The following is a 9,134-nucleotide window of genomic DNA, read 5'->3' as shown; positions in this document are numbered from 1 at the left end:
GTAAAAGTTCTGTTAAGTGTGTCAGTGTAAAAATAAATTTACTATAAATAAGATTATAAAAATAACCGAATTATTCGAAAAATCTTGTTTCTTAACTGAATGCGAGTTAATTATTTATTTAACCTTGTGACATTTATAAATTTATTTTACAGTAATTTAAGAAAGGAGTAAGTTCTGACTTAACTAGCTGTGCCCTCGACTGTCTACATCCACTCGAACAGTTAGACTGTTAGGAAAATTACCCTCAAAACATTCCGGCAGTTACAGATAGGAGCCCAAATACACACAGAAAAAAATACTATATTGTATACGTATTATTTCATTTAATTTATAATTTAAATACATTTAGTAATAATGGGTAAACTTATGTTCGGTATAAAATGAGCGTAGGTTTAAATCTACTTCTAAAAATTTAATACTATATGTTTACTTGTGTATGTTTTGTATATATCTTTAAATAACATTAATAAAGTTAACTTACAACTTCATCATCATCATCATCATCATCATCCTAACAGCCCACTGCTGAGCACTGGCCTCTTCTCACATGGAGAAGGTTAGAGCATTAATCACCACGCTCGCTCAAAGCGGAATGGCAATTTCCAACTTATAGCTTAAGTCCCAAATAAAATATAATATAAAAAGAAGTAAGACGACGTGTTTATAAGTTGTGACATAAATTATTTAAAAGTAAATTTTTACAAGCCGTCACTAAAATGTGGCTTGATTAGCTAAAATATTGTGCCTCTATTTGTGTGCATTTGTGAAAATAGTCAGCATATCACAGTCGTATATGAGAAATATATAATGTAAACCTGCCTTTATTTATAACAATATAATATATACATTTTTAATTACATCTAGTCACATCTAAAGAAAAACACATTTCAATGGACATAACAGAGGCATAATGCATATGTAATCGAGCCTTTTACTTTAATCTATAAATACCTTATTTGTATTTCCACTCACTTTTAAATAGCATTGATAATAAATATAAAAGCGTGCTTAGCACGAGTCGCGCGTCACTAAATACGGACCGTTTAACGTTTCTCATCGTAATCTACGTCAGTATTACTACTAATGATTTTGTAATTTGATAATGTTTACTTGGACTAAGGATATTCGACCCGGTTTTTTTTATTCTTATCTATATCTTACTAAGATATATATATCTAATTTTAAACAGTTTATCACTCATATATTTAAATAAACAAATTAAATTACTTTACGCTATAACCCTTATCCTTAGTACGAATTACAATTGCTTACCTGAAAGCTGTGCGTTTAATTTTTTTTTGCTATAAATCGTCATACTTATGGAGTTGTCGTGATGTTCCTGAATAAGATTTTTGATACTATAATACGCTCAGTGTGCAGTGACGAAAGACTTGTGGTAAGGTGTATTTGTGTAAAGACACATGAATGAAACTTTATTTCATTCATGTGAGAATTGGTGTTGTATAAAAAAATAAGTTACACATTGGTAAAGTACACAAGTAAATAATGTGCCCGCTGCTGAGCAAAGGCGTCTTCTCACATGGAGAAAGCTAGAGCATTAATCACCACGCTCGCTCAAGACGGGTTGGCGATTTCTAACTTATAATTTGAAATTACAAGTCCAGGTTTCCTCATCATCATCATCATCAGCCTATAGGAGCACGCTGCTGAGCAAAGGCCTCTTCTTACATGGAGAAGGTAAGAGCATTAATCACCACGCTCGCTCATGACGGGTTGGCGATTTCAATCTTATAATTTGAAATTATAAGACCAGGTTTCCTCACGACGTTTTCCTTCACCACCCGTCAGTGGTGTCTAAATACTCTTAGAAAGTACATATGACTCGGAAAAGATCACATTGGTACTTGCCAGGTTTCGATCCCGCGCCCTCAGGTTTGAGAGGCGGGCCTAACCTCCAGGCCGCCACGACTTTTTCTTCAATATTATTGTTTATTTTATTTAATAGAAAAAAAAATACTTTAATAGAGACTCGAACAATTTAATGTTCGAATTTATTAAATGATTTGTCAACTATTGGCTCACAAACAAATACGTTGCTTCATATAAGTCAGTTATTGATATATATATATATATATATATATATAACCTTGGCTGGCTTTAACCGGAAATCCGTTTCAAGACATTTTACGATCCTAAAATCGTTGAGTTACTCTACTTAAAGCCAATTCAATGTTTATTAATATTGTATAATCAATTAATTAAATATAGTAATTCATTTTACAGTTCGTATTAAATTAAACTTACTCAGAGGTCGAATGTATTTGATATATATTTTTTCGAAAAAATATATATCAAATCTTTTAAAAATATATCAAGTCTTTTCATAAAAGATTTTTTATAATAAACAGTTAATTGAGACAAGCAAGCAATTCTTATATATAAAAATAACATTATTTAAAACAAAATCATATCATAAGACATTTAACAGAGAATATGTTAGGCACGGATATATGATTATTCATTATCATATTGATTTATTTATAACAAACACACTTATATATATATACTTATACTTATATATATATATATATATATATAAATATATATATATATATTTAAATAAATGTGTATGTGTGTGTGTGTGCTTATTTAGAGAATAACGTATTAAAATAGTAGTATATAGGAGATGTTATAACGCATTCAGCTATCACAGCACGAATATTACGCTGCAATTATTATATTAGGTAATAATTCTGTAGATTTTTTCACTAACAAAGTTAAACTTGAATTGTTAGTGTTTCGATTAAATCAGCCGTAAAATTCTATTTAATTAGGACGCCTCCATTTTTGTTTTACGTAAAAAGTATATAATACAAGGGTAATTATGACAAAGGTCGTCTCAGGTGGTAAATTAATAACTGTATATATGTATGTATGTTTGTCAAATATTCATCCTATAACTATGACAATAAACAAACATATATATATGTGATACTGTGAAAAAAATTGCTATCTAGATTGAATTGTACAGTTCCAAATAACTAAAACATTCAAACTAAAGTTATCCCTGAAAATATAAATATAAAACGGTTTAAATGATATTAAAGTTATGGGATACGTAACGATCATTCAGTTACAAATTAATAAAAGACGCCTAGTATCTGAAAACCTTATTTACATTTAATGGGAACATGAAAAATTTTCAATTATTATAGCACACAATTAAGTTATTGGTGATCAATTTAAATAATAAGAAAGGATCGTTGTAAATAAATTCTTTCTTTGAACATCGTTGTAATGAGACGTAATCAGCAAAATCACATTTAACTATCGCTCCAATTTTCATTGTAATGATCAATCTTATCTCCGAGGCTCTATAGAAACGAGATTTACAACTGCAAGTTCTTAATTATAACAATATTGCTTGCAATCTATAGTTAAATTTTACCTTCTACGAAACTGGAATAGATAACAAATTAAGAATTAAAAATAATATTGAATGTCTGTATTTCGTTTACGTATTTATATATTTAAAATGGAAAATTACATTATATATATATATATATGTGTGTGTGTGTGTTTGTAAATAAGCACCTAATTATTCTTATGACTTAAATATATATATATATATACGAATGAATAGCTCAAGGGGTATAAATTAAATATGAAGTTCTTTTTGTTTCGGATACTGTAACGACTGAGGTTCAGAAAAACATACGCACACAATTAACTAATATATAAACTTTATCAAGTTGTTTAATTCACGATACTCAATTATTCTCTAAAAATTTTATAATATATATATGTATATATAATTACTAATCAAAAATAAGCAGCCCAGACTTTTTGTAACACGTGACTTATACAAAATACTAGCTGCTGTCACACTCCGCTGTAGATAACAACGAAACGCGTATGTTTGTTAAAGTTATATTTTAAATTATTAGCGTACATAATATGTCTTGTTTTCCCTTTGTTTGTGAGTGTATAAGAACAGACAAAACCGGCTACTGTTCTTGTATATTATAACCTCTGTAATTCTCATTGAAGAATCATTGCTTTTTAAATTAATACATTTCTTTTTTAATAATAATATAAATACTTTGTAATGTCAAATAGTATTTGAGATAGGGTACGGAAGGAGACAGTTTGGTACAGCGGGCAATTTGTTGAAAGATTTTCTGTTACTGTAATGTCCTATATATATATAGGAATTAACTTACCTATCCTATAGCTGTGATCATTAAGATAATCTACGTCGATGATTAGACTATGTACAAAAAAACATCATTAGTAACCCGTTTAGTTCATTCGACGTGATCTCTCTGATGTAAAATAATGTAAACTTAACCTATTATATACAAAACGGGGTCCTTGACAAAGTTATAACACACATTCTCTTGTTCTCTATGGTTAATGTATATTTTCTATGGTTATTCTAAGCCAGATATATATATATAAGACATTTATAGTAACATAAAAACATAGTTGAATAATCGTTGAATAAAATCATTATAATATTTTTATTAAAATTATCGTATAGGCATTGATCAATCAAATTTAATTTCATAGGATAGGACAGTAATGCCAAGTTTGATTGCCTTTAGGCGTTTAAGAACCAAGGTCCAAATGATATATTTAACATAAAAGTATTAAGGTTTATTAACATAGATTTAAATTAACTTTAGGATAAGTGTATATTAAAATTTTATCTTTACCTTTTAACTGAATGTGTTTTAGGTACACTTGTATCCTGATTTTTTATACTCCTATGTATTTTTAGAATAATTTTAAATCATAACTATATAATTTAACAAAGTTATGAAGGGCATACAAGTGTAGCTATGTAATCTCTAGTCATTAAGGTCACAAAATATAATAAATAAAAGAAGGTTTTATTTATCGATATTTTATATTAATAAACACTAGCAATAAATAAGTAATTGTATAGAGACGAAACCTCTCAGCATGCCATGGATTCACCGTGCGGGTGCCGGGTCCATGATGCAGGGAGAGGAGCTTCAACAGTGCCTGGGACTTGCGACCCAGGTGTAGGTTTAAGGACCCTAACTAAATCACGTTAAACGCTCACCTCCACCGTCCAATCTCCTCTATCTACCTCACCAAATTTGAATTGTATAAATTTGTTGTGTGTATTTAAAAAGCCCTTTTATGGCCTGTCTATCCTAAAATATAAATTAATAGCCGAAACACTGGTCATATATAGAACCAGCTTTCAGACATTACCAACTTGTGAGACCATGGACCTTAAGACGTGTTTGGATTACATCAAACGGGAAACGGAGCGTATCCAGTAACCCATTGAAGTATCTCCATATATCGTACTAACGTATATATATTAAATATAAGTATTCTATAATTTCCGTTGTTATTTTTTCGTTCAATACTATAATATCGTCAGTTTGTTCACATATATATGTATTTAATATTCATTTAAAAATGCTTTACGTGACAATATAATATATTACAGTAATTCATTAACTCCTTCCTGTCCGAAACGACTTGGTTACAAATTTAAACTATTGAAGGCGTATATTGTTTCCCATACAGAAGTAACTCGCCAAATCTTTTTCACTTGTTACCTAACACCTCTTCAAGTTACGACATCAACTTCACACCGGTTAGATAACCATCAACCCTAACCTTCGATTAATAAATTATTATTTGTATTTGATAAATTGTACTTCCAATAAAATATTAATCATTAAAGGTGCATATTTTTTTTTATTACAACGACGGTTGAGGAATTATGTGGGGCAAGGTTCCGACGTCGGAGTAGTATAGTTAAAAGTTTTAGATAATTTGTAATTACATATATATATAATTGATATGCTTTGATATAGATGTATTAAAAAGATTCTTAAAGAAGAATATTTTTTTTTAAATATTAATAATAAAAGATGAAAATAAAATAAAAAATAATCTGTTTATTTTTCATATACTGCACAGCATTGTAGTAACTCACTGGGGAATTACTAACAATCACCGCAGGCGTGATCTCAATTAGAGAGGACTATTTTATTAATAAAAATATAATACATATGACTTACAATTATATATATATATATTACTTATTTATGAAAGATAACTTAAAATTTACAAGTTTTTATAAACATTGGTATATATATACGTATATTCATTACCTCCTGGAAATCCAAATCGCTGTCACTGGCGCCACCAGCCAAAACAACAAGACGAACTCACACCTCTCATATCACGCGGCGTTCATGAAGCCATATAAATTTCTAAAAGATATTTGAAATATTTGAAAACGCTTAAGGTATTGGAACTTAGAAATATTCGGAAAATTACTTACGAAATAGAAATATTAGAACCGTAACCGTATTGCTTACGGTTAATGAGATTTGAGGCACCGAAAATTATTCTTATATGACTCGGATACTAACGTCAGTCGTAATCACCGAGGGACTAATACGGACGATTTGATAATAAAGTGATTGATAGTTCAATAAAAAATCTTCGAGACTATTAAAAATAAAAAAAAAATAAACTTAATTAGTAAAAAAAACTATTAAAACAACTACTTGTGATTAAAGAACACTTAAGATGAACAAATTACATGTAATTATTTAATATTTCTTAACTTAATAGTTTAATTACAAATGTATTAAGATATAATTGTTTCAGACTTTACATTGAATATCTTCGTTTCGGTTATTTATTGATTTAAAAATACGAATACCAACAGTTATATAGTAAACCCTTACTTGGGTGAATACGTTATAACCTTATAAGGTTATGTTTTTCTACATATTTTTGATCTGCCTTCGTTTTTTAATCTTTCAAATGAATGTGAATAAAATTGTTTAAAATACGAAAGCTGAACTGGAACGGCTTCAGAATATTAAAGAATTTCAATTTAAATATTTTTTATATTAGTACGTATAATATTTTCTCTATAGTTTTTTTTCACTGATTATCTTTACGTTGACCAAAAAAATTTATCACACATATTTCGATTATTTACTTTCAATGATGGCAAACAGCAATAAAATGAAAATATTTTTCAAGGAGACGGTTACATGCATACAATTTCCCAACATAATGACTTATTTTAAATTTGAATGTAGCTAAACTTACAGGTTTCCTAAACCTACAACTTAACAGCTCCTCTCTCTACTTAACCAAATTTGAAACGAACCTACTAGGGCTGCTCTCTGGACAGGCCCAAGACGTTTAATAGGTTGTACAGATATTAGCTGTTATACCTCTCGATCCCACATTTACAATATACAAAAATCTACGACGAACCTATTCCTAGAGAGTTCGTTTGTGAGCTCGTAATACTCATCGATCTTGATGACGTGATCTTTGGGGATATTAGTTTCCCAAGGGACCATAAGCTCTATCATCATAACACGCTTTAAAATTCGCAAATACATAAATATCTGGAGGCCTGGAGGCCTCGCGGATATCTTCGGGGATTTAGTATTGTTTTTCATACGTATCCATCATTATAGTCCAATCCGAAGCCGCTTTAAGGATGGAGTAAGGCTTGACATTTGATAGCCTTAGTGTCCTCTCTCACAAAACCTACTAATCGCTCGTTTGTGGTGATTTCTCTTTGCGCTCTGATTACTGAAAGATTAACCGCTTCATGTATAATTTCCAGAATCCTATCGTGACGACGCGAGGATGGACCGCTATCCAGGAGCACCGTACATCCCTTCAGCACCTCCTTAGCAGTTCCAACTGCCTTCCCGTAGATATAGCAAGTTTTTCGGTATCTTTACTCTATCTTACTAAATTACTCTTATCTGGGAGAGTCATTTTGAACTCATTGAAATAAAATTTTAACAATGCTGGCAGCCGGTCATGTCTCCTATGTCTACCTGTCCTATGTCCTCTGTCTCCTATGTCTCCAAAGTCTCCTATGTCTACCTACTCTCTCTGTATTTTAAACTCATTTCATGGATCTTATATTTGGCATTCTCACCTTGGCAATTAAAGACTTTCATATATCCCTATCCTTGGCTTTCTTACTTCATCCTAACCCTACTCTGTTACTTTGCGCTCCTATCATAAACTGTTTATGGAATTGAAGTCTTGACTCTGGCTCTGGGGCATCTTTGTCTTTTGGGAGTGATGTACCGACGTCATGGGATTTCACCAGGACATGTCTCTTGGAAACTCTTAGGCTTTTATGACTCATTCCAACACTATTGCGATCACTGAATATTGCTGAATCAGCCGATATCGGGAACCCGACCTATAACTTCAACATCTTTTTTAACATAAGGGTTTTATTGATATCCTAGACGCTTTTTTATAAAAAAAATTAATCATCCGATTATTGAAGATTATTTCAGTTACGGATATATTTAATTTAAGGATGATATAAGGATATATGAAAACATATAAAATGTTGAAAGGTTTCGGTTACGGTTAGATTAGTTGTTAACCTTAAACAACGGTCATAGTGCTGGTTACCAAAAGGATCATTTAGTATAAAAATCACTTGAAAATACAATTACTAACGAAAGATCTAACATGTTTTTGATGCTGTTCACATATATTTTTATTTATTAGTTAAACATACAACTTCAAAGAATTTAATGGTCTAAGCAACATTTTCACTAATTTCAGTTGCAAAGAAGAAATATAGGTTATATATATATAATAAATTTCATAACAAATTATAAGAAAATTTAATCGAAATTCCTTTAATAAAACATGTGTAAGTTAGTCGTTAGTGTATCGTGAAAGCAATGCTCCCAGCCGTGGGACCCTGTGAGGATATTTCTAATAATGAAGCATAATGTTGATTGTTTTTGTTCCGAATTTGAACATCTTTCACTGCATAAGGGCACATACAGACGCTGTATATATAATATTTTCATTATAGTACAAAATTTTGTTATCCATTAGTCCTTCTGGTATCTGGCATTAGGTCACATGGTAATATAGTTATATCTTAAAATGCTCTCGTCTTAAGCTTTGTATTTTGTCTTTGGTGGTGATTCTCGAAGTTAAATGACTAATTTTAAATAACAATTTGATGTTTTTGGATATGGGATTAGAATGATTTTTGTCAAATTGTATCTTTGGGAGTCAACAGCATTGACCTAGAGGTTTTAATTCGTTGTGCTAAATATATCGGTTTTTTTTTTGTAGATTTTATTGATTTAGAA

The sequence above is a fragment of the Danaus plexippus genome, chromosome 30 (genome assembly GCF_018135715.1).
Source record: "Danaus plexippus chromosome 30, MEX_DaPlex, whole genome shotgun sequence".
In the NCBI taxonomy this organism is placed as follows: domain Eukaryota; kingdom Metazoa; phylum Arthropoda; class Insecta; order Lepidoptera; family Nymphalidae; genus Danaus; species Danaus plexippus.
Note: the sequence above shows the minus strand (reverse complement) of the source record.